The sequence below is a fragment of the Notamacropus eugenii genome, chromosome 5 (genome assembly GCF_028372415.1).
Source record: "Notamacropus eugenii isolate mMacEug1 chromosome 5, mMacEug1.pri_v2, whole genome shotgun sequence".
Classification (NCBI taxonomy): Eukaryota; Metazoa; Chordata; class Mammalia; order Diprotodontia; family Macropodidae; genus Notamacropus; species Notamacropus eugenii.
Genome location: NC_092876.1, coordinates 77,346,808 through 77,373,350, shown reverse-complemented (window position 1 = coordinate 77,373,350; position 26,543 = coordinate 77,346,808). Strand labels below are relative to the sequence as shown.

At 39.4% G+C, this 26,543-nt stretch overlaps 1 protein-coding gene across 6 annotated transcripts in view; it reads left to right on the top strand.

Moving 5' to 3' along the window:
* Nucleotides 1-26,543, top strand: part of ZBTB8A (zinc finger and BTB domain containing 8A) — a 136,556-nt gene that overhangs the window by 66,413 nt on the left and 43,600 nt on the right. For 2 of the 6 annotated variants that reach the window (XM_072609837.1, XM_072609838.1), the window contains exon 1: nucleotides 18,058-18,365. The exons of 2 other annotated variants lie outside the window; for them this stretch is intronic. The gene's annotated coding sequence lies outside the window, so the exon portion shown is untranslated. Of the gene's footprint in view, nucleotides 1-18,057; nucleotides 18,366-20,768; nucleotides 21,467-26,543 lie in introns of those variants that run through there. 2 more of the 6 variants (XR_011967166.1, XM_072609842.1) reach the window with 1 other exon arrangement.

Below are 26,543 nucleotides of genomic sequence, written 5' to 3'. Positions count from 1 at the left end.
TGTTTGTGAAGTTTTTATGCCCTAATACATGATAAATTGGTATGTAGGTACCATGTACCATTGAGAAACAAAGGTATTTTCTTTTCTATCCCCATTCAGTTTTCTCCAAGGATCTATCATATCTAACTTTTCTAAAATTCTATTCACTTTCTCAACTTCTTTCTTGTTTATATTTTGGTTAATTTATCTGAGAGGGGAAAGTTGAGGTCCCCCACTAGGACAGTTTCACAGTCTGTTTCCTCCTATAATTCATTTAACTTATCCTTTAAAAATTTGGGATGTAGGTTTTGTTCAGGGAAGACTAGTACCTCTAGTATGAAGGCTGCTTTCCACCTTTGCTGTCCACATGATCCACCCAACTCTCATCTGTAGCTCAAATAAGCTGTAGCATGTGCAGTGACCATACCCTAGTAAACCATTTCAGCAGACAGGCTAAACCAAGTTGAGGGTAACCAAGGGGTCTCAAACTCTTCAGTGAATTGGGGGATGGGGGGGTGTCTACACCAAGTATGTAAAGACTCCCCTCAGCAGAATAGGTGGATGAGACCCATGTGTTCCAATGGCTATGAAGGAGGCTGAAGCAGGCACTGTGGAGTGCTTAGAGTATAGTTGGACATCAAAGACATTAAGGTCATCCACAGCATTCTGAGCCATCACCAATGATCTTAACTTTGTTTTGCTGATGGACTTTGATAACTCTGGAAGAGAAAGTGAGGTTGATGACTTTGTACAACTCTGCCTCACTTAAATCCAATTTACCTGTGAATTAAAAGACATTATCCATACCATTTTAACCTATCTCAAAGTCCTATGATGCCAGACAAGTGATGAAGCAGCAGGTGTGGTTACAGTAAGAAGCAGTGTTGTGTGTTCCCTACCATTCTATTTTTCCCATTTATCCCTAATCCACCCCCCCCACAGTTTTCACCCTGTTTCTCCTCAGAAGTGTTTTGCTTCTGACCACCACCTCAACTAATCTACCCTCCCTTCTATCAATCCCTCCCCCTTCTCTAATCCTCTCCCTACTTCCTTATAAGATAGATTTCTGTACTCAACTGAGTGTATACATTATTCCCTCTTTGAGGCAATTATGATGAGAATAAGGTTCGTGTGGCCCAGTGTCCCCCCAACTTCCCCTTCGTTGTAATAACTCTCTTACACTTCTTTTATGTGTCATAATTTACCCCATTCTACCTCTGCCTTCCCCCTTCTCCCAGTGCATCCCTCTTTCTCACCCCTTAATTTTGCTTTTTTTAGATATCACATCATAGTAAACTCACACCCATGCCCTTTATCTATATATACTTCTCCTAACTGCCCTAATAGTGATAAAGTTCTTAAGAGTTATAAGTAACATCTTCCCATGTAGGAATGTAAACAGTTTAACCTTAGTAAATTCCTTGTTTTCTCTTTCCTGTTTGCCTTTTTTATGCTTCTCTTGAAAGCATAAAGTCAAATTTGAAAGTCAAATTTCTTGTTCACTTTTGCTTTTTTCATCAGAAATGTTTGAAAGTCCTCTATTTCACTAAATTTCCATCCTCCCCACCCCCCACTAAAGGATTATAGTCAATTGTGCTGGGTAGGTGATTTTGGGTGTAATCCTGGCTCCCTTGCTGCCCAGAATATCATATTCTAATCCCTCTGGTCCTTTAAAAAATGGAAACTGCTAAATCCTGTGTGATCTGGACTGGCTAATCATGGCTTCACAGTTTGACATGTTTCTTTCTGGCTGCTTGCAGTATTTTCTCCTTGACCTGGTAACTCTAGAATTGGGCTGTATTCCTGAGAGTTTTCTTTTGGGGATCTCTTTTAAAAAAAAAAATTTGCTTTTAGTTTTCAACATTCATTTCCACAAGATTTTGAGTTTCAAATTTTCTCCCCATCTCTCCCCTCCCCCACTCCAAAATACATGCATTCTAATTACCTCTTCCTCCAATCTACTCTCCCTTCTATCACATCTCTCCCTTCCCTTGGGCAGCTAGGTGGTGCAGTGAATAGAGCACCAGTGCAGGAGTCAAGAGGACCGAGTTCAAATCTCACCTCAGACATTTGACACTCACTAGCTGTGTGACCTTGGGCAAGTCACTTAACTCCAGTTGCTTCATCCTGGGTCATCTCCAGTCATCCTGATGAATATCTGGTCACTGGATTCAAATGGCTCTGGAGGAGAAGTGAGGCTGGTGACTTGCACAGCCCTTCCTCATTCAAAACAAAGTCAAGTAGAAGTCATGGCATTACTTCTCTGATAGCATGGTCTTCAGCAAAGAAGGACAAATACGCACTCTTCCCTTATCCCCATCCTCTCTCTTTTCTTGTAGGGCAAGATAGATTTCTATATCCCATTACCTGTATTTCTTATTTCCCAGTTACATGCAAAAACAACTCTCAACCTTCATTCCTAAAACTTTGAGTTCCAACTTCTCTCCCTTCTTTCCTCCCCACCCATCCCCATTGAGAAGGCAAGCAATTCAACATAAGGTATATATGTCTAGTTTTGCTAAAGACTTCCGTTATAGTCATGTTGTGAAAGACTAACTATATTTCCCTCCATCCTATTCTGCCCCCCATTTTTTCTATTCTCTCCTTTGACCTTGTCCCTCCCCAAAAGTATTTAATTCTAATTACCCCCCTCCTCTCACTTGACCTCCCTTCTATCATCGTAATGTAAGATAGGTTTTCATACCAAACTGAGTGCACATGTTATTTCCTCCTTAAGCCAAATGTGATGAGAGTAAACTTCTTTTTTTCCCTCTCCCCTCCCCCTTTTCCTCTTCATTGAAAAAGCTTTTTCTTGTCTTTTTATGAGAGATAATTTGCCCCATTCCATTTCTCCCTTTCTCCTCCCAATATATTCCTCTCTCACCCCTTAATTTTATGTTTTTACGTATCATCCCTTCCTATTCAATTCACTCTGTACCCTCTGTCTATATGTGTGTGTGTGTGTGTGTGTGTGTATAATCACTCCAACTACCCAAATACTGAGAAAAGTTTCAAGAGTTACAAATATTATCTTTCCATGTAGTAAGTCCCTTATAATTTCTCTTTCCTGTTTGCCTTTTCATGCTTCTGTTGATTCTTGTGTTTGAAAGTCAAATTTTCTTTTCAGCTCTGGTCTTTTCATCAAGAATGCTTGAAAGTTCTCTGTTTCATTGAATGACCATTTTTTCCTTTGAACTATTATACTCAGTTTTGCTGGGTAGGTGATTCTTGGTTTTAATCCTAGTTCCTTTGACTTCTGGAATATCATATTCCAAGCCCTGCAGTCCCTTAATGTAGAAGCTGCCAGATCTTGTGTTATCCTGATTGTATTTCCACAGTACTTAAACTGTTTCTTTCTGGTTGCTTGCAATATTTTCTCCTTGACCTGGGAACTGTGGAATTTTGCTACAATATTCCTAGAAGTTTTTATTTTCACATCTCTTTCAGGAGGTGATCAGTGAATTCTTTCAATATTTATTTTACCCTGTGGTTCCAGAATATCAGGGCAGTTTTCCTTGATAATTTCATGAAAGATGATGTCCAGGCTCTTTTTTTGATCATGACATTCAGGTATCCTATAATTTTTAAATTGTCTCTCCTGGATCTGTTTTCCAGATCAGTTGTCTTTCCAGTGAGATATTTCACATTTTCTTCTATTTTTTCATTCTTTTGGTTTTGTTTTGTAATTTCTTGGTTTCTCATAAAGTCATTAGCTTCCAACTGCTCCATTCTAATTTTTAAAGAATTATTTTCTTCAGTGAGCTTTTGAACCTCCTTTTCCATTTGACTAATTCTGCTTTTTAAAGCATTCTTCTCCTCATTGGCTTTTTGGGCCTCTTTTGCCATTTGGGGCAGTCTATTTTTAAAGGTGTTAATTTTTTCAGCATTTTTTGGGTCTCCTTTAGCAAGCTATTGACTCACTTTTCATGATTTTCTTGCATTGCTCTCATTTCTCTTCCCAATTTTTCCTCCACCTTTCTTACTTGATTTTCAAAATCCTTTTTGAGCTCTTCTATGGCCTGAGACTATTGCATATGTATTTTAGAGGTTTTGGGTGCAGAAGCCTTGAGTTTTAGATCTTCCTCTGATGGTATACATTGTTCTTCCTCATCAGAAAGGATGGAAGAAAATACCTGCTCACCAAGAAAGTGACCTTCTATTGTCTTATTCTTTTTCCCTTTTTTGGGCATTTTCTCAGCCATTTACTTGACTTTTGAGTTCTTTGTCAAGAGAAGGGTATACTCTGGGGACTTGTAAGTTCTCAGTTCCTCCAAGGTGGCACAATCAAAGGAGAGGAGTTTACTTCTCTTCTGACTTGCACTCTGGTCTGGGAGCAGATACAAGTACACTTTTCTTCTCAGGATCTGCCAGTAGAATTCCGTCTCTAGACCCTCCATCAGCTCCACCACACCAGCCAGCACTCCTTCTCACCCCAGGAGGGCCACTCAGGGCTGAGATCCAGATCAGCAGCTCAATTCCCCCAGGGACTTTAGGTTGGGGTTCCAACAATGTAAGCTGCTGCTGCCTGGGACCAAGGCTAGATCACTCTGTGCCCCTCTCACTCAGGTGAAAGAGCTTTCTCACTGACCTTTGAAGCTGCCTTTGGTATTTGTGGGTTGAGGAATCTGGGAACTGCAGCTGCTGCTGGTGGCACCCTGAAGCCTGCTTGGTCCTGTCCCTGCCACACTGCATGGCCCATGCTGGGCTGTGCTCCACTCCACACCCAGTGCGATAGACTTTTCCTGTCAGACTTTCAGGCTGTCTTAGGCTGGAAAACCCTTTTACTCTGTTGTTTTGTGGCTTCTGCTGCTCTAGAATTTGTTTAGAGTTATTTTTTACAGGTATTTTATGGGCTGTGGATGCAGAGGTGCTAGAGGTACACCCTTCTACTCTGCCATCTTGGTTCCACCTCCTGGAAATCTCTTTTAGGAGGTAGTTGGTGGATTCTTTCAATTTCTATTTTACCCTCAGATTCTAGAATATCAGGGCATTTTTCCTTGATAATTTCTTGAAAGATGATATGTAACTTCTTTTTTTTTTTTATCATAGCTTTCAGGTAGTTCAATAATTCTTAAACTGTCTCTGTAGGATCTGTTTTCCAGGTCTGTTGTTTTTCCAGTGAAATATTTTGCATTTTCTTCGATTTTATCATTCTTTTGATTTTTTTGATTATTTCTTGATGTCTCATGGAGTCATTAGCTTCCACTTGCTAATTCTAATTTTTAAGGAATTATTTTCTTCAGTAAGCTTTTGAACTTCCTTTTCCATTTGGTCAAGTCTGCTTTTTAAGGAGTTGTTTTCTTCAATGGACTTTTGCACATCTTTTTCCAATTTTTTTTGTGTGCATCATTTACCAAAGCTACTGGCTCTTTTTTCATGATTCTCTTACCTCACTCTCATTTCTTTTCTCAATTTTCCTTACACCTCTCTTATCTAATTTTTAAAATCCTTTTTGAGTTCTTCCAAGTATTCTTTTTGGTCCTGAAACAAATTCACTTTTTCTTTGTGGCTTTGCATGTAGCCATTTTGATAATGTTGTCCTCTTCTGTGTCTGTGTTTTGTGCTTCCCTGTCACCACAGTAATTTTCTATAATCAGGTTGTTTTGGAAGGGTTTTTTTGGTCATTTGCTCCAGCCTATTTCTTGACTTTTAACTTTATGTTATTGTTATACTCTGCTCCTAGGGTGGAAGGGGCACTGTCCCAAGCTTCACATTTTTCATGTTGTTTTCAGAGCTAATTCTAGGGACCTATAAGTATTCAGTTCTTCCAAGGTGCTTTGATCTAAGAAGAAGATTGGTCACTTCTCTCCTAGCCTTTGCTCTGGTCTGTGAGTGATGACAAGCACTCTTTTATGCTTTGGATCTGTGACCAAAATCCCTATGACCCTATGCCCACACATTCTAATATGCTAGTGCTCCTCTTCACTTTGGACTGCAATTCTGGTCTGTGACCTGGGTCTCCATTTGGACAATACAATTGAGTCCTTCACACAGTGTCAGCAAAGTGTCCCCTGTAATCTCCTTCTGATCCTTCTCTGGTCTCCTTACCAGCTGTAGACTATTAGCTCAGGGAGTCCCTGATGCTAATTCAGTTGGTTCCAAGACAGGCACTAGCTTTCTGGGACACAGGCTACTCACTGAACTTGCCCAGGCCATCTGCACTGGACTACACTCCACTCTCACCTCAACGAGACAGACCTTTTCTATCAACCTTCTAAGTTGTCTTGGGCTGGAAAATTACTCTTTTGTGGGTTCTGATTTTTCAGAATTCATTTTGAGGTATTACTTTAAAGTTGTTTGTAGGAGAATTTGGAGAGCTCAGGTGAGTTTCTGCCTTACTCTGTCATCTTGACTCCACCTTCTACTTATTGGTGTTCTTTTCAGATTTATTCCTGTCTCCAGGTTTAGTTTCTGAATCTGTACTTTGTGCCAAGACCAGGGTCTATTCCCTCCTTCATTTTTGGGTGAGGTAGTGTTATCTACTTGTTTTCACTCTGAATCACTCTATTTCCTGCACTGACTTTCACCTCTCAGAGTTAGCCCCCCTTCCCACTTCTACTGGATCTTTGAGATTCAAAGTGTTAGATCTTCAGGGTCCTCTCTAGTAACTCAAGATAGTATTAGGGATCTCAGAATCACAGTTTCTGACAACGGTTGAGGTTTGCTAGTTGTATCTTGATGTGCTGCCACTCCTGTAGCTTTCTGATAGCCTTGGGACTTTGTCAGAGGAGCATTCCTCTCTTGTTGCCTTAAGACACAGAGCCCTGCAGGATACAAATGTTGCTAGTTATCCTAGGAAGCCACCTTGTACTGTCACTAGTTTGGATAGCCTTTCTTAATACTCTCAAGTTGACTGACCTTTTAAACAGTTTGGGGGTTAAAGAATTTGCTTAGTTTAGATCCTTAGTGTATTTCTTGATCACTGTTCTGTTTAGGAAAAATTTCCAGGTTTTGCTGGAACAATAATATGGGACTTGGGTAATTGGCCTCCTGTTCAGGAAGCCATCTGGGACACAAGTCCTAAACCATTTGTGTTTTGCTGTATCTAGAGGTCCCTGTTAGCAGAATATCCTTTGGCTATACAATGCCCATTGCCTTAATGAACTTAGAACCTTTAATGGGCTACTTGATCACTTTTTTTTTTTATCTCCTTCACTGCTTTTCTGGGCCACTCATCATCTCATATGTTGAGTGATTTTTTCCACCATCAATACCACTAATGGATTTACTTTGTTAGGAAGAATTTTATACAGGGTGTATCTGTCACTTTACAATTGGATGTCACATTATCAATGTCAACATTCTTATGCAAATCTATCATAAACTTCCCCACAGAATGTACCTCAAGCAGAACTTTTCCTTTTATCCTTTGGCTGTGCTACTTCCTCACCACTTCCTATGACAGCTGCAGCTCTTCCTAGAGCAGGCACATATTTGCATTTAGTTCATTCCTTTGTACTTGCATGTACCAGAGGTTATGTCCCTTGTCATTCACAGTCAGCTGCAGTTCCCTAATTTTGGATTTGTAATACCAACTCAGCCTCCTGCCTACCCTACCCTCCTCCAACTCCATCTGCTGCTTTGTCCTATCCAGTGCCATCTTCCCTTCTCAAAGCTGGCAGACTGCATCTGAGCAAGACTCAGGGCCAGCTAAATGATTTTTCTTGAATAATTCCTAATTATTTTCCAGAATAGTTCAACTGAATAACAGCTCTACCAGCAGTATATTAACATGCCTGTCTTTCTAAAGCCCCTCCAATACTATTTCTATCTTTTATCTCTACCAATTTAATAGATGTAGGATAATGCCTAAGAGTTATTTTGATTTGTATTTCTCTTATCATTAGTACTTTGGAGCAATTTTTCATATAGTTGTTAGTCCACAGTTCTTCCTTTGGAAGCACATATTCTTAAGGACAAATCTGTAAAAGTTTTATTTTTTGACTATTTTTTGTTGGGAAATGGTTCTTGATCTCATGCTAATTCCCCATAATATCTGGAAATAAACTTTTATTGGCTATTTGATATAGTTTTTTTTTAACTACTTGAGTTTCCCTTCTTATCCTAATTACAATGATTTTGTTCATGAAAAGATCTTTAATTTCATGAAGTCAAAATGGTTTTATTTTCTTTTGTGATGACCTTAGACATTGTTAAGGGTTCTCTTTCTTTCTCTCTGGTTAAAAATTCACTTGATAGCTATAATTTTTTAACATTAATCTTCAGTTTCAAATTCTCTACCTCCAACCCCCTCACTCCTGCCCATTTAAAAAGCAAGAAATGTGATCATCCATTACAGATATGAAGTCATGGCAAATATATTTCCACTTTAGCCATGTCCCCTCCCCCCAAAAAAAGGCAAGGAAAAGAAGGAAATAGAAAAAATACTTCATCTACACTGAATGTAACAGTTCTCTATTTGGAGGTGGAGAGCTTATTTCCTCATGAGTCCTTTGAATTTATGATTGGTCATTGTGTTGATTAGAGTTACTAAGACTTGATTTTTTTTTTTTTTACAATATTGCTGTTACTATATAAATGGTTCTGATTATACTCACTTCATTTTATATCAGTTCATACAGATCTTCCCAGGTATTTCTGAAACTATTCCCTTCATCTTTTCTTACAGCAGAATCATATACCATAAACTGTTTATCCATTCCCCAACTGATGGGCATCCTTTCAGTTTCCAATTCTTTGCCCCCACAGAAAGAACTGCAATAAATACATATTTTAAAATTTTTATTCATTTTGAACTTAAATATAAAAAGATGAAAAAAAGAATATTTCCATGTACATAGCACAACATAAAACAAAACTCGATATAAAACCATGAATTTCTGCCAGGCCTAGAGGCCTGAGGGCTACCCGAGTCTTACCTTACCTATCGCAGGTCTTTGGCTGGCCAAACCGGATAAACATATGAGAGAAGAGACTTTCCAGAGTCGAACAAGGGTTAGGCTTTATTCAGGGTCTTGGTTACATGTGCAGGGGGAACTCTTCCTTAGGAGAGAGAGAAATCTCCCAAGGAGGCAAAGATCTTACAGTAAGAGAATGAAAGCAGAAGTGGAAGTGGGGAGAGAGGGGAGAGGGGCCTTCTGTCCTGTAAGGGTCCCTCAGCGCTAAAAAGCGCCTTCAGGCTTTCCTGACCCTACTTAAGCTCTCCTGCCACATAGTTTGCACCTGAATACCGTGCCTGTTAGATAACAATAGGTGTGCTCAGATCTGGGCCAATCTCGAGGGCGGGGATGCTCTCTCCCATCACTTTTCTCACGGGAAGAGGCGGAAATTCATGAGATAGCTCAGTCTCACACCTCAATTCCCTGCTGTTCCCTGGGGGGCCTCATGAGAACTCTAAGGTTTAGAAGTCCTCACCTTTACCCTCCTGAGACTGTCCACATGGAACTGAGCTTACACCCCCCCAACAAATTTCCATTTCACCGTTTACTTTTGAAAAATTATGTAATAAGTACTACAAATAATTTTCAAAGCTACCCTGCTCTTCTGTGCTTCCTTCTAAGTTTTTTCTTGTTCTCTGCTATGCACTTTTTTCCTCCCTCCCTCCCCACCCTGCCCTAAAGAAGGCTACCATTAGACACAATTAAGTATATATGTATGTATGTATGTATGTATATATATATGCAAAACCATCCTATACATATTTCTATGTATCAGTTCTTTCTCTGAATGTAGATAGCATCTTCCTTCATAGGTCTTTTGCAGTTTGTTTGAATATCTATTTATAATACTCAAAATGACTTAGGCATCCAAAGTTGTTTTTAGAACAATACTGCTATTACTGTGTATAATATTCTCTTGGTTCTGGTCATTTCAATCTTTATTATTCCATGCAAGTCTTTCCAAGTTTTTAAAAAAAAATCAACCAGCTCATCATTTCTTATAGCACAGTAGTATTCCATCATAATTATATACTAAAACTTGTTTAGCCTTTCCCCAGTGGAGAGGCATCCCCTCAACTTCCAGTTCTTTGCAACTACAAAAAGAACTGCCTTAAATATTTTAGAACATATAAGTTCTTTTCATCTTCTCTAATCACCTTGGGAAACAGAAACAGACATAATAGTGGCATTGTTGGGTCAAAGGATATACATGATTTTGAAACTCTTTAAACATAATTTCAGATTGCTCTCCAAAATGGTTGAATTAGTTCATAGTTCCACCAACAGTGCATTAGTGTTCCAATTTTTCCACAGCCCTTCCAATATCTGTCACTTTCCCCTTCTATTATTTTAGCCAAACTAGTAGGTATAAGATGATATCTCAGAGTTATTTTAACTTATATTTCTCTAATCAATAATGATTTAGAACATATTTTCATAGGACTATGTATAGTTTTGATTTCTTCATTGAAAAGCTACCTGTTCATATCCTTTAACCATCTATCAATTGGAGAATGACTCATATTCTTATAAATCTGACAAAGTTCTTTACATATTTGATATGTGAAACCTTTATCTGAGAAACTTTCTATAAACATTTTCTCCAAATTTTCTGTTTTCCTTCTAATCTTGGCTACATTGGCTTTATTTGTACAAAGGCTTTTTAATTAATGTAATCAAAATTATCCATTTATGTCTCACATATGCTCTTATCTCATTTATTGATAAATTATTCTCATATTCATAAGTCTGATAACTAAGACATTCTATGTTCTTCCAATTTTCTTGTGATATTTCCCTGTAAATCTAGGTCATATGTTTATTTTGACCTTATCTTGGTAAATGGTGTAAAATATTGTTCTATGTCCAGTTTTTGCCAGACTGCTTTCCAGCTTTCCTAACAATTTTTTATCAAATAATGAGACTTCAAACACAAGGCTATTATAATCATTTGCTACTGTATATTGTATTGTATGTCTATTCTGTTTCAATTTCTTAGCCAGTCTCAGACAGTTTTGATAATTATTGCCTTATAGTTTAAGATCTGATACTACTAAACCTCCTTCCTTTACATTTTTCATTAATTCCTGTGATACTCTTGACCTTTTGTTCTTCCAAATGAATTTTGTTAGTATTATTTCTAGTTTAGTAAAATAATTTTTTTTGGTAATTTAATTAGGATGTTATTGCATAAATAGGTTAGTTTAGATAAAAATTGTCATTTTTATTATATTGGCTCTACCTATGCATGAGCAATTATTATTTCTTCAATTACTTAAATCTGACTTTATTTGTATAAAATGTGTATAAAATTATGTTCATGTAGTTCCTGGGTTTGTTTTGGTAGGTATACTGACAGGTATTTTATACTGTTCACGGTTATTTTAAATGGGGCATTTCTTACTATCTTTTCTTGCAGGATTTTGTTGATGAAATATAGAAATGTGGATAATTTATGTGGGCATTTTTTATATCCTGCTACTTTGCTAAAATTATTGACTGTTTCCACTAACCTTCTAGTTCAATCTTTAGGATTTTCTAAGTATATTATCATACTGTTTGCAAAAAGAGATAGATTTATTACCTCATTGCCCACTCTGATTCCTTCAATTTTTTTCTTCTCTTATTGCTATTGCTAGCATTTCTAATAAAATATTGAACACTATTGTTGACAATGGGCATCCTTCCTTCACCCCTGATCTTATTGGGAAGGCTTCTAGCTTAAGCCCATTACAAATAATGTTTGTTGATAGTTTTAGGTAGATACTTCTTATCTTTTAGGGAAAAACCCCTTTATACTATACTTTACAACTACGCATTTTTCATATATATCTATATCTATATATATATATACATACCTATACATATGCCTACATATATACCTATATTAAGCTCATATATATATCTATACCTTACTATACTTTATACCTATGCTTTCAAGTGTTTTTTTAACACTTAGGAAGGAGTCTGCATTTTATCAAAGTTTTTCTACATCTATTGATAAAATCATACGATTTTTGTTACCTTTGTTATCAATACAAGCCATTATGCGAATATGTTCCCTTATGTTAAACCATTCATGCAATAAATATTTTTGTAAATATGGGTCCTTTTTCTTTGATCTCTTTGGGGTATGTATAGACCTTGTAGTGATATTGCTGGGTCAAAGGGTATGCATGGTTTTATAGTCCTTTATGCATAGTCCCAAGTTGTTCTCCAACAGTATATTAGCATACCTATTTTCCCACATCCCCTCCAGCATTTGTCATTTTTCTTTTCTGTTATCTTAGACAGTCTGATTGGGTGTGAAGTGGTATCTAACAATTTGTATGCTGTTTTGATTTGCATTACTCTAATTTTGAGTGATCTGGAGCACTTTTTCATTTGACTATTGATAGTTTTGATTTCTTCTTTTGAAAACAGTTTGTTCATATCCTTTGACCATTTATCAATTGGACATTCATAGCTATAATTGTAAAGGTACCTCCTTCTATTATTCTCTTTCATTCATTAGCTAGGAGGAAACTTCTGTCCTGGTACCCTGCTGCTGTTCTGATTGATTGGTGACTTTGCCAGGACCATTATATTTGAAAAGTCCTAACTTTCCTGCTCCACTTCACTATTAATCCCTCCCTCTCCACAAGACAGCTCTTCCTCCCTGCAATCCCGGTACTACAAATTGGGGTCAAATCTGTTCTCATATTGCTTTTGAAGGGGGCTGTGCCCATTTCCTCCATTAGAATGTAAACTTTTTGAGGGGAGTCTTTTTGCTTTTGTTTTGTATCGCTAATATTTAGCGCTGTGTAGTGCAAAAGTACTCAGTGAATGTTTTTCCATTCATTTTCATGTAACTTTTTATATTAAGGTCACATTTATTTGGAATTTATTGTGGTACGTAAGTTTCCAGCCTAATTGTGTTTACTTCTGATGAGAGGATTTTCAGCGTCTTGACATCACAGGATACAGGCAGGTAAATTGCAGCTTATTTATCTACTCAAAAGTAAACAGCAGTCAGGTGATAGATATGTGCATCCTACAACTCCACAGATGACATCTATCTATCTATCTATCTATCTATCTATCTATCTATCTATCTATCTATCTATCTATACATATGCATACATACATACATATATTTCTTCCTTCCTTCCTGTCTTTTTTTCTCTCTCGCCTTCACAGTTAAGTGACCCAAAGTGAGTAACAGAAGATACTTCTTATAAAGCAATTTTGAGTAAGATAAGATTGGGTAGGTAATCTGGAAAAAATACTAATTAGGTTGCTTAAAATGTTTCAGAGGAAAGAATATGTCCTTTAGTGTAGCTTATTCACTGGAACCAAAGAAAATGGTATCTTCTTTAACAGTCATTTAGTATTTATTAAGCTCCTATTACATCTTTAATGGACAGGATAAAGAGAAGGTGATGAGTTCCTAAAACTATTCAAAGTCCTATGAGTTTTCTTTTCTAATAGGGGGAAAGGAATACTGTTAAAAAATATATCATGATGCCAGGCAAAGAAATATAATAACAGCAAAAAGAGTACAAAATGGAATTAGTTATATTTTCCTCAAAATCCACTTTCTACACTGCCAAACTGCTATTCTAGTTTTTTTTTTTTCTTGCAGCAGCAGCAGTTCTTGTAAAAAGGGCATACTTCTCCCTGTAGTCTATGTTTTGGGGTTTATCAAACATTGAGTTCAATTGTTTCTTATTCTTGTTTATCTAGACTTGTGTTATTTTGTCTGGGGGGCACAGATAAGCTAGTCTAGCTGAAGTAGCAAGGTATCCTTAGAGAAAGGAAGTAGTATATGCCAGACAGGTCAAACAAGCTTCTCTCAGACCCCACTGGAGACAATTTAGGACCCTGAGTTCAAGAGCCTCCCTACTTCCCCCTACCCTCTCCACACCTTTACCGCAATAAAGCCTCTTTCTGCTCTGGACTTCCTCTACAGGCAAGTAATGTATACAGAAGCCAGAAAGATTGCATTGGGGTCAAATTTGAAGAGTTTTAAAAGGTAAGCAGAGGAGTTTATGTTTTATCTGGGAGTTATTAGGGAACCACTATAATATACTGAGTAAAGGAGTGACAACAGATCTGTGCTTAAGGAAAATCACTTTGGCAGTAGTGTGGAAGAAAACTTAAATAGGGAGATGCTTCAGGCATGGAGACCCATTAGAAGGATTTTGTTTATTACATAGGTGAAAAGTGATAAGTGCCTGAACTAAATTGATAGAGAAAAGGGGTCAGATGTGAGAGATGCTATGGAGGTAGAAATAGATTTGTTCACTGATTAGAGGGGGAATTGAGAATTATGTCAAGGTTATGAACATGGGAGACTGGAAGAATGGTGGTGACCTCATCAGAAACAGGGTTTTTAGAAAAGGGATAAGTTTTCAGGGAAAACTAATGAGTTCTGTTTTGTACATGCTGAGTTTAAGATGTCTCAGGACATGTGGTCTGAATATTCAATTGGCAGTTGGCAATGTGGGGATCTCAAGGAAAAGAGTGAGACTGAAATTGGATATGTGAGTCCATGAGTCATCTGCAGAGAGATGATAATTAAACCCATGGAAGCTGATAAGTTCACCTACATAGAATATAGAGAAGAGGGCCCAGAACAGAAGTTTAAGAAGCATCCACAAGTAGAACCAGCAAGAGAGTGGTGTTTCAAAAACCCAGAAAGAAAAGATTTAGGAAGAGAAGGTAGTCATTAATTGTCACTGCAGCAAATAAATTGAAAAAGATGAGGAGTGAGAAGAGGCCATCAAATTTGACAATTAAGAGCCTGTTGATAACTCTGGAGAGCAATTTTAGTTGAATGATGGGGTCAGAAGTCAGAAAGGGCTGAGGAGAGGAGAGGAAGTAGAAGCAACAAGTGTAGACAGCCTTCTCCAGGAATAAGGTTAGGAAAGAGAGGAGAGATGTATAAATAGCTTGAGGGGATGGTAGGATCTAATGGAGACCTTTTAAGGCTAGGGGAGATTTAGGCTTGTTAGGAGGCAGTAGAGAATGATCCAACAGATCGGGAGAGCTTGAAGACTGGGGAAGGAGAAGAAACATGATTGAAATTGAAATCTTTTGAAGAAGATGAGGAGGGAAGAGGCAAGGTCTTCAGCTGAGGAAGGTGTGGGGGACCTTAGTTAAGAAAGAGAAGGTTTGGAATGCCTCACCTAAAGAGTGAAATAGAATATTAATGGTAGAATAAAAGATTTGTCTTTCTGCACTGAGAGTCCAGTTGAAAATGGATAACATGTATTTGTAATGTACCTAGTATGAATGGTTATGTAACTTATTATAATTCAACTCAGCATTATGTGCATAAGAGCATAGGAGGGGTATCACTGGGTATAATCCAGGACATATAGTCCTGTATAATAATAAGTGACAAGAGGACAAGGTGGCAGGAAATTTGTTAGTATAGCACAGTAAAAAACAGAATTGGCTAATTGAAGTTGAGACTGGAAAGGGTGTAAAGTGAATTCAGGGGAAAGGTCCGAAGAAATTCTGAAGACCCAGAATAGATTTAAGAGGCAGGAGGGCTGGTACATCATAACAACCAGCATGATATGAATAAGGTAGAAAATTTTACTTGAGTGAACTTCCAAGGAAAAGAGATAGATGAGTGATGGCAATAAAGGGAGAGTCTGGAAGTGTTGTGGGTAGCAAAAAATATTCATTCTACTCCTCTAGGGTTTTGGGGGTATTAGTAAAGTTTCAACCAATGCTAGAGAGGATGAAATGTCATTGTGGTGGTCGTTTTTGTGGGGGTAGCCAGGTGTTAGTGAAGACTAGTAGATGGAAGAAGTGTGAGAGAAAGAAATGCAGAACAAAGAGAAGTTTGTTCACTATGGAACTGGAATTCTAGAGGCACGGTGGAAGGGTGGTAGTGTTAGAGTGGAACAATAGTAGAGTAGAATTAAGGAGGTTGAAGATGAGAGAATATAGAGATTTAGGGATAGTTTGCTTCTATAAAGCTAGTGACTGATTAATACTGATATAGGGAGAGAAATAAGTGATGGAAGATTGTTAGCCATGGGGTAGTAGTGGGTGACAAATGAACTAGAAAAGTTCATAGTATCCAAGGACTGTCTGTTGTTGGTCAGAAAAGACCAGGCGTACAGGGCTTTGGTCATTCGTTCTGCTTCTCCAGTGTGGCTGGGGAGCGTGGCACAGAGGGCAGTGTTATGTTGGTCTGATGCTGATAGAGGGGCTGAACAGAACTTGCATATTTTCCATATTTGAAATTCATATCAGGTACACATAATATACTATGTGTATAAATCATCCCCACCTCATATCATGAATTCCATGAGGGCAAGGACTAGATCTTTTACCAACTTTGTATATGACCAGTGCACTGCTCATAATGCTTGGTAACTGAAGAAACTGATACATGATTATCAATCAACATTGTATTAAGCGCCTATAATTTGCCAGGTACTGTGCTATGTGCTAAAGATACAAAGTAAAAGATAGTCTCTATCTACTCTCAAGGAGCTCACCGTCCAATAGGGGAGACAATACGCAAACAAGTAGGTAAGATACATACAAGATAAATCAGGGATGATCAACAGAAGGAAGGCACTAATGTTAAGGAGGGTCAGAAAAAGCTAACTGTAGAAAGTGAGATTTTAGCTGAGACTTGAAGGAAGGAGGTAAAGATGAAGAGGGAAAGTAGCGTATTCCAGGTATGGGAGATAGCCAGTCAACATGCCCAGATGGAGTCAGAGAAGTCAAGTTAAAATCCCATCTGTGCTATTTCCTATCCTATCTATTCCTAATGTTGAGCAAGCCACTTACCCTCTCTAGGTCTTAGTTCTTCATCTGTAAAATGAGAGGGTTGGAGTAGATGTCCTGCTAGCTCTAAATCCATGATTCTATGAATTATCCGCTAATGGGTTTTCAATAAAGTTTCCATATATATAACTTTTAAGAAAATTAGGGTAAAGAGCAACATCTTTACTGCAATTCAATCAATGCAATCCAAAGAGGACTGTCAATGTTCTTCCAAATTCCCACCAATTACAAAAAGAAGCCCTCAAGATACACAGATAATAATCTATGTAACTAGGTTCAGTGATCAAAACTTTTCCCTAAGTTATTTCCACTATCACATACTGGCATTTTGAGAGTTTAACTGAGTGTCCTCAAGCACGTTTCCCTCTGAATGCAACATGTTCAGAAATTGAGAGGCAAAATCAAGAGTTCATTATTTTCTAGAGTATATCTGCACAAAAATCCAACTTCTTTGCCTATAATGTCATTAGAAGGGACTTTTTGAAGGATATACTAATAGAGCACAAACTAGTAGGTTCTCCTAAATTAGAAAGATTTTAAGGATATTCTTAGGGAAAGCCAGTTTAAGGATTAGACTAAGGTACCGGTAATCCATTATCTCTAGTAGGAAGAACAGATCATAAATGGTTAGGTTAAATATTATGTTGGCTCCTCTTAAGATGTTAAAAGAACTTAAGGAAGGGCTTTGTAGAGTTGAGTAGATCCTTTATGGAGGATTTGTGAAAAGCCATAGCTAACAAGTATGGAGGAGTCTCGAACATCCACAAAGACTTGTTAGAAGGCAGAGCAAAGGTGGAACTGCATCAGGCACTTGCGGAATCAGAGCTCTATCGAAGTTTTGTTTTTGAACTAAATTAGTGATTCAGTCATTTTCACTCTGGCTGAATCACATCCAGATGTTCCCTTTTCTATATTATAGAGACACATCAGGTAGGGAAGATATCACTCAAAGAATCTTGGCATAGGAAAAGGCTTTGGACTATCTACTCTAGCTGTCCTACTTTTTAAAAGTGTGAAAAAATGTGTATTTCAAGGTATTGCTTTTTTTTTTTTTTTTTACTTTTTCCATGACTACGACGAATAACTATATTCTTGTATTTCAACTCACCCACCCTCCAGTCTTCAAATTGGTTCCATGTAGGTTTAGGAAAGGGTTACCCAAGATTGAGGGCCTGCTCCAACCCTTTGGAAACCATTTGCATTTGATTTCGATAAACTTAAGTCTAGTAATGTCAAATGTATGCGCACAGCGATGTTGTGTGTGCCTAAGTCCCTCCCTCTTTTCTAAACCCAGCTCCCCACATCCCAGAAACCCAGCCCCTTCTGCCCTCCGGAGGCGCCTCATGCTGCGCACAGGGGTAATTTCAATTAAAGTCTCCATTAAACAATGCTTCTGCAGGCCACCGCTCCGCAGTCGGGGCCCCCCAGCTCCACGGAGGGGGCATCAGGGTGCGGGGAGGGGGAGGGGAGTGGGCGAAGCCACTGGTTGGTGCCTGGAATCGGTGCGTTGCCCCTTTAATTGTGTCCCCGGCCCTCGGGCGTTTCTGTCCAACGCCCACGTCAGCAAATACCTTTTGTTTCCCTCACGTTGGGGCTACTAGTTTAAGGGCGGCAGGAAACGGGATTTCGAGGGGCAGCTCCCCAGCTCGGCCGCCCGGACTCGCCCCAGCCCGCAGCCCGCGGTCCCCGGTAAGTGTGGCGCCGGGAGCGGGCAGAGGGCGGGCGGGGCGTCGGGCTTTTCATCCTGCGCCGGCCCCGATGCGACTGACTGCGGGAGAGGGAGGCGGCGGCACGAGCGGCGGCTGCAGGCGGCCCGGGCGCCCGGCTCGGCGGCTGGACCGCGCTGCGGGGCTGCGGAGAGCCCCTGGCGCCCCCGCTCCGGGGGCAGGGCGGGCGCCGAGCCGGGCGGGCGGGCGCCATTTGCAGCCCCGGGCGCAGCGGCGGCGACTCCGAGGGGCTGGAAATGGCCACGGAGGCGGGCGGGGAGCCGGAGACGAGGAGGCGGCCGCGGGGCTCGGTCCGGGTAGCGGGACCGTGGAGAGGCGCTGGGGCGGAGCGGCTCCCGGGGCGCCCCCTCCCCATCGCCGGGCCGGGGCGGGGGTGCCCCTGGCGGACAATAGCCGGCCCCCGCGGGCGCCCCGCTTCGCGCCCGCCGGCCTGCACGCCCGCCCGTCTGCCCGCCCTGACAGCTGCCGCCCGCGCCCGGCTCGTCCTGCCCCGCCCCGCCCCGTCGCGCCCAGTCCCCGCTCGCCACCCCCGGGGGCGGGGGTAGGGAAGAGGCGGGAAGAGTCGAGAAGCCGGCAGCCGGCGGCCGCGGTCGTCGCCGCCCTGCCGGGAGCTGCGCGGTGGAGGGTGCCGGGGTGGAGGGTGCCGGGCGGGTCTGGAACCGTCGGGCGTCCCCAGACACGGGGAGGTCGACGAGCGTCCGCTCCGCACTGGCTGAGCCGCTGAGTGACAGCGGGGATCGGCCAATGGGGCGGCGTCCCACGGAGCCCGGCTGGATAGCGCCGGAGTGCCGAGGGCCGCGAAGCTCAGCCGCTCCCGGGGCTCGGTGGCGAGGACAGCTTTGCCAGCGCCCCGCCACCGGCGGGAGGAGGCGCGGCGGAGCTGCGGGCCCCGCGGAGCTCCCGGCGCGGAAGCAAGCCCTGTGCCCTGGAGCCCCCAGCCGCAGACCTTGTGGTCTGTCACCAGGGAGGGGATGCCAGCACATGCGAGTGCATGGGATTCGAGGGAGGGTGGACTGGGCAGTCCCCAGCTTCACCGTGGGTCCAGTGAGTGGCCGGATATGGATCAGGATGACTGAAGGATTGGAGGGGCCCAAGCCCCTCCTTTTATGGAGGAGCAAACTGAGACCCTGACAGGGTATGAGACACCCACTGGGTGACACGAAAAATGCTAATTGTATTTGTCTTAATTATTACCGAAACAAATACGCAAAGGAAACCTATTTAAAGCCTGCCTTTTGTGAATCTATTAGGATTATTTCATCCTTTATTATTTTTACAGATGTGTAAAAATAATAGTAGCTCTGACTTGAAGAAAAATCCCCAAAGACAGACAAACATTAGAATAATTGTACAGTTTAAATGCCACTAAATGATCTTTAAAAACAAAACAAGCCCTACAGCACAAAAATATTCCAATGTTTGACCTACAGGTCTGTAAAAGACCCGTTTTGATAAAACGTTTGTAAACATGTTATCTTCAGTATTCATGGTACCCCAGAAGAATGCAGCAGAGACCTTGCCAGCAACACTAAAACTTTATTCCCGAGCCATTGCCCTTGAATGGGGTCCAAAACAGAACTGCCAGATATCGAGTAGAATTACGGCAAAGCTATAGTATAAATGTGCTACAATATGGTGACCAGAGCCAGTAACTTATGAGAACCCCAAGCAAATGAAGTGGTGTAAGGAAGGAGGCTGTGTGGTGGGAGTTGACCTGGATCCCACCCCGCTCTCCCAAAGCAGTAAAACTTGGAAATTGTGAAATACTGATAGAAAATGTCACATCCTGTTATCAAAGATCGCCGCTTTGAAGTGACAGTTCTTAACAAAGCAGCTTAAATTAAAACAGTAACACTGTTGAGATTGTTTTCATCTTAAACCAAAATGTATCATTCATCCTTGAAGCTAAACTCTAGTCAATCAACAAGAAAGTGGATGGTCTGAGACGCCTAAGGTACAACACAGTAGGTCCTCCCCAGAAACAAATTAATACTTAATAGCCAAAAGTAGACTGGATACAAAGTCGGATGATCTGTGTTCCAACCACGGGTCTTGTGCTTACTAATCTTGGGGGAAGTGTCTTCCCTTCTCTTGGGCACTAGTTTTCCCATCTTGTAAGGTGAGGGGTTTCTTGAGCAATAACATTCTGTAATTCTGTGATTTAGGACAAGTGAAATAAATAGATTGGTTGATGATGACAAGGAAGTTAATGATACAGAAATAATGGATATTATAGATATTGCTGGTAAGTCAAAAACACTATACTGACAGAGAAGATTTGCTGGAGAGAGAGCTCATTCAGTCTTTTAATTCAGTAACTTCACAGGAAGGCAGCATATAAATAAACTATGAGGAATTTTTGTTAAAAAAAAGATGTATAAAACTTAGGATCACTACTCATTTGATGCTAATCTGTCACCATAGCACTATATCTGTTCATATGATTGATCCTGAGTCTTTGCAAAAAGATTAGATTTTGTTCAGTAAAGTAAGGCAGGGAATGTACAATAACACATTTCAGAAATCAATCAAAAATTGTTTTAAAATTTTAGCCCTTAGCGACTTTAAGCTTAATTGGCTAGAAAATCTCTGTCTAGAATATGTATAAACCTTTCCAGCTAGAAAAATGAGTCATTACTATAGGGCATTGTTCTCTTTAAGATCTTGATTCTAGAAGGGACCTATGGGGCCTTCTGATCTAAAACCATTTTTATTCTACAGGTTTGTCCAAGGTCATTCAACCTATAAGCATCAGGGGTGGAACTAGAACAGAGGTCCTCTTCTCTACGGAGCCAGTTGTAGACACTTAACAATAGACTACAATTTTCTGCAACCCTTCTTACTGTGTGAATTGTTACAGAATTCCAGCAGTATTTGAAATTTTAGCTTTAATGTTTGGAATTACAAGTCCTATATGAAGCCTGCATAATGAACTAAGTTTTAATGAAATCTGTAATAATATTTAATATCCTGAGTAATGTCATAGTCTGAATAGTGAATTAATGAGGTAACACTGGAAATTACAAGATGATAAAAATATGACATGTATGTTGCTTCATCAGGGTAAGTTCTATAACTAACAATAAACTTTTTGTTAGACTCATGTAAACTAATTGTAAAAAACTTTAATTCTAGCTGTCAAAATATGATGAAACAGTTAAAAATTTTGTTCATGTTTTAGTTTTTACTCTGTGAACAAGAGGTAAATAGGAGACCACTTTTAAAGCTTTAGAAAAATTAAATTTCCCAATCAACAAAGCCTCTATTTTATAGGAACCCACAAAATTAGTTATTTCCAAGACTACAGTCAACACCCTCAGTCATATTGCTTAAATACAATAATACTTGATTTGTTGGTGCCTGCTAGGGCAGAATTTAGCTAGTACCACAATACATATTTCATTAGTATTGCAGAACTGTTCAGAATATATAGACAATATTGAGAATTGTCTGTTTGCCCCTGTGTTGCAGTGAAAGGCTTAGAGGGTCTATGGCATTGTTTGGAATGCCCACCTATGGATCTACCATAAATATTATGTTTTATAATGATACTGAAGTAAACTGGATTTACCTGGTATCCTATACCTTATGAATATTCTCCATTCTGCAGAGCTGTTCTAATTGGTATTGGTGTGTCTTTAGTGTTTTTAATTTTTTCAATTTTTTATTTATTTAATTTATTTATTTTTAGTTTTCAACATTCATTTCCATAAGATTTTGAGTTCCAAATTTTCTTCCCACCTCTCCACTCCTCCCACCCCAAGACACCATGCATTCTGTTTACCCCTTCCCCCAAACTGCCCTCCCTTCTATCACACCCCTCCCTTCCTTTATCCTCATCTCCTCATATCTTCTAGGCAAGATAGATTTCTATACCCCATTACCTGTATTTCTTATTTCCCAGTTGTACACAAAAACAATTCTCAACATTTGTTCCTAAAACTTTGAGTTCCAACTTCTCTTCCTTCCTCCCTCCCCATCCATCCCCACTGAGAAGGAAAGCAATTCAATGTAGGTTGTACATGTGTACTTATGCAAAACATTTCCATAGCAGTCATATTGTAAAAGAATAACTGTATTTCCTTCGATCCTATCCTGCCCCCCAGCTAGGTGGTGCAGTGGATAGAGCACCCAGTGCAGGAGTGAGGAGGACCTGAGTTCAAATCTCTCCTCAGATACTTACTCACTAGCTGTGTGACCTTGGGCAAGTCACTTAACCCCAATTGCCTCCTCCCAATTGTCATCTCTAATCATCCTGATGAATATCTGGTCACTGGATTCAGATGGCTCTGGAGGAGAAGTAAGGCTGGTGACCTGCACAGCCCTCCCTCACTCAAAACAAAAGTCAAGTGCAAGTCCTGTCATTATTTCTCTGATGGCATGGTCTTCTTCAGCAACGAAGGATGAACACACATGTACCTGTCCCCCATTTATTCTATTCTCTCTTTTGACCTTGTCCCTCCCCAAAAGTGTTTACTTCTAATTACCCCCTCCTCCCATTTGCCCTCCTTCTGTCATCCCCCCCACACCCCACTTATCCCCTTCTCCCCTACTTTCCTATAGTGTAAGATAGATTTTCATACAAAATTGAGTGTGCATGTTATTCTCTCCTTAAGCTAAATGAGAGTAAGCTTCATTTTTTCCCTCTCACCTACCCTCTTTTCCCCTTCATTGAAAAAACTTTTTCTTGCTTCTTTTATGAAAGATAATTTGCCCTGTTCCATGTCTCCCTTTCTCCTCCCATATATTCCTCTCTCACCCCTTAATTTTATTTTTTTAGGTACCATCCCTTCCTAGTCAACTCACCCTGTGCCCTCTGTCTATATATATATATATATATATATATATATATATATATATATATATATATATATATATATATATATATATATATATATATATATATAATCCCTCCAACTACCCAAATACTGAGAAAAGTCTCAAGAGTTACAAATATTATCTTTCCATGTAGGAATGTAAATAGTTTTAACTTTAGTAAGTCCCTTATGATTTCTGTTTCCTGTTTATCATGCTTCTCTTGATTCTTGTGTTTGAAAGTCAAATTTTCTATTCAGCTCTGGTCTTTTCATCAAGAATGCTTGAAAGTCTTCTTTTTCATTGAATGACCATTTTTCCCCCTGAAGTATTTTATACCCAGTTTTACTGAGTAGGTGATTCTTGGTTTTAATCATAGCTCCTTTGACTTCTGAAATATTATATTCCAAGCCCTGCAATCCTTTAATGTAGAAGCTGCTAGATCTTGTGTTATCCTGATTGTATGTCCACAGTACTTAAATTGTTTCTTTCTGGCTGCTTGCAGTATTTTCTCTTTGACCTGAGAATTCTGGAATTTGATTACAGTATTCCTAGGAGTTTTTCTTTTCAGATTTCTTTCAGTAGGTGATTGGTGGATTCTTTCAATATCTGGTTCTAGAATATCAGGGCAGTTTTCCTTGATAATTTCATGAAAGATGATGTCTAGGCTCTTTTCTTGATCATGGCTTTCAGGGTAGTCCCATAATTTTTAAATTGTCTCTCCTGGATCTATTTTCCAGGTCAATTGTTTTTCCAATGAGATATTTCACATTATCTGCTATTTTTCGTTCCTTTGGTTTTATTTTATAATTTCTTGATTTTTCATAAAGTCATTAACTTCTATCTGCTCCATTTTAATCTTTAAGGAATGAGTTTCTTCAGTGAGCTTTTGGACCTCCTTTTCCATCTGGCCAGTTCTGCTTTTTAGGGCATTCTTCTCCTCATTGGCCTTTTGGATCTCTTTTGCCATTTGAGTTAGTCTGTTTTTTAAGGTGTTATTTTCTTCAGCATTTTTTGGGTGTCCTTTAGTAAGCAGTTGACTCATTTTTCATGATTATCTTGCATCACTCTCATTTCTCTTCCCAGTTTTTGCTCCACTTCTCTTACTTGATTTTCAGAATCCTTTTTGAGTTCTTCCATGGCCTGAGACCAATTCATATTTTTCTTGGAGGCTTTGGATGTAGAAGTTTTGACTTTGTTTTCTTCTGTTTGCATGCTTTGGTCTTCCTTGTCACCAAAGTAAGATTCTACTCTCTGATTCTTTTTCCAGTTTTTGCTTGGTTCCCCAGTCATTGACTTTTGAGCTCTTTGTCAAGGTATTTCCTTGCTTCCCGTGGGGGTGGGGGGTATACTGTCAGCCACTGAATCCCCTCAACAATCTGTGGGCCTAGAGCTCCAGAAACAGTGGCTTCAGCTGCCCCTGCTGCTGTTCTGGTTGCAGTGAGTTCCTCTGCCCTCTTCCCCCTCAGTTGCCCTGGGGCTGGGGCCAGACCACTCCACTCTCTTGCACTGGTTATACAGGTTTTTCCCACTGAACCTCTAAGTTGTCATATTCTTTTTGCTAATATCTTATTTAAAATTTTTACATTTATATTCATTAGAGAAATTGGTCTATAATTTTCTTTCTCTGTTTTAGCTCTTCTTGATTTAGGTCTCAGAACCATATTTGTATCATAAATAGAGTTAGGTAGGACTCCTTCTTCACCAATTTTTCCAAATAGTCTCTATAGTATTGGAATTAACTATTCTTTAAATGTTTGATGGAATTCACTTGTAAATCCATCTGGCCCTGGAGATTTTTCCCTAAGGAGTCCATTGATGACTTGTTCAATTTCTTTTTCTGAGATGGGGTTATTTAAGTATTCAGCTTCCTCATCTGTTAATCCAGGCAATTTATATTTTTTTAAATATTCATCCATCTCACTTAGATTGTCAAATTTATGGGCATGCAGTTGGGCAAAGTAATTTATAATTATTGTTTTAATTTCCTCCTTGTTGGAGGTGAGTTCATCCTTTTCATTTTTGATATTAGTAATTTGGTTTTCTTCTTTCTTTTTTTAAAATCAAATTGACCAAAGGTTTATCAATTTTATTGTTTTTTTTTCATAAAATCAACTCTTAGTTTTATTAGTTCAATAGTTTTCTTAATCTCAGTTTTATTAATCTTTCCTTTGCTTTTCAGTATTTCTATTTGGTATTTACTTGGAGATTTTCAATTTGTTCTTTTTCTAGCTTTTTCAGCTGCATGCTATTCATTGATCTCCTCTTTCTCTATTTTATTCATGTAGGCATTCAATGATATAAAACTTCCCCTAACAACTACTTTGTAAGTTTTGGTAGGTTGTCTCATTCTTGTCATTCTCTTGAATGAAGCTATTGATTGTTTCTATGATTTGTTGTTTAACCCACTCATTCTTTAGGATTAGATTATTTAGTTGCCAATCAATTTTTGGTTTATCTTTCTATGTCTTTTTATTACATAGAATTTTTATTGCATTATGATCTGAGAAGGATGCATTGACTAACTCTGCCTTTCTGCACTGGATTGTGAGGTTTTTATACCCTTGTACATGGTTAATTTTTCTATATGTGCTATGTACCACTGAGAAAAAGTATATTCCTTTCAATCCCCATTCAATTTTCTCCAGAGATCTATCATATCTACCTTATCTAGAGTTCTATTCACCTCCTTAACTTCTTCCTTGTTTATTTTGAGGTTAAATTTTTCAAGTTCAGAGAGGGGGAAGTTGAGTTGCCCGACTAGTATAGTTTTGTTGTCTATTTCTTCCTGCAGCTCCCTTAATTCCTCCTCCAAGAACTTGGATGCTATACCACGTGGTGCATTTATGTTTAGTAATGATATTGCTTCATTGTCTCTGTTGCCTTTTAGTAGGATATAGTTTCCTTCCTTATCTCTTTTGATTAGATCTATGTCTGCTTTTGCTTTGTCTGAGATTAGGATTGCTACCCCTGCTTTTTTTACATCAGCTAAAGCATAATATATTCTGCTCCAACCTTTTAACTTTACCCTGTGTGTATCCCCTTGTTTCAAATGTGTTTCTTGTAAACAACATATTGTTGGATTACGATTTTTAATCCATTCTGCTCTGTGCCTCTGTCTATGAAAGAGTTCATCCCATTCCCATTCACAGTCGTGATTACTATCTGTGTCTTTCCCGCCATCCTATTTCTTCTTGTTTAAACTTTTAGTTCTCCCTTTTCCCTTCCCCTCCACAAGAGTTTTAATTTTTGACCATCGCTTCCCTCAGTCTTCCCTCCCTTCTATCAGCCCCACTCTCTTTTATTCCCCTTTTCCTTTACTACT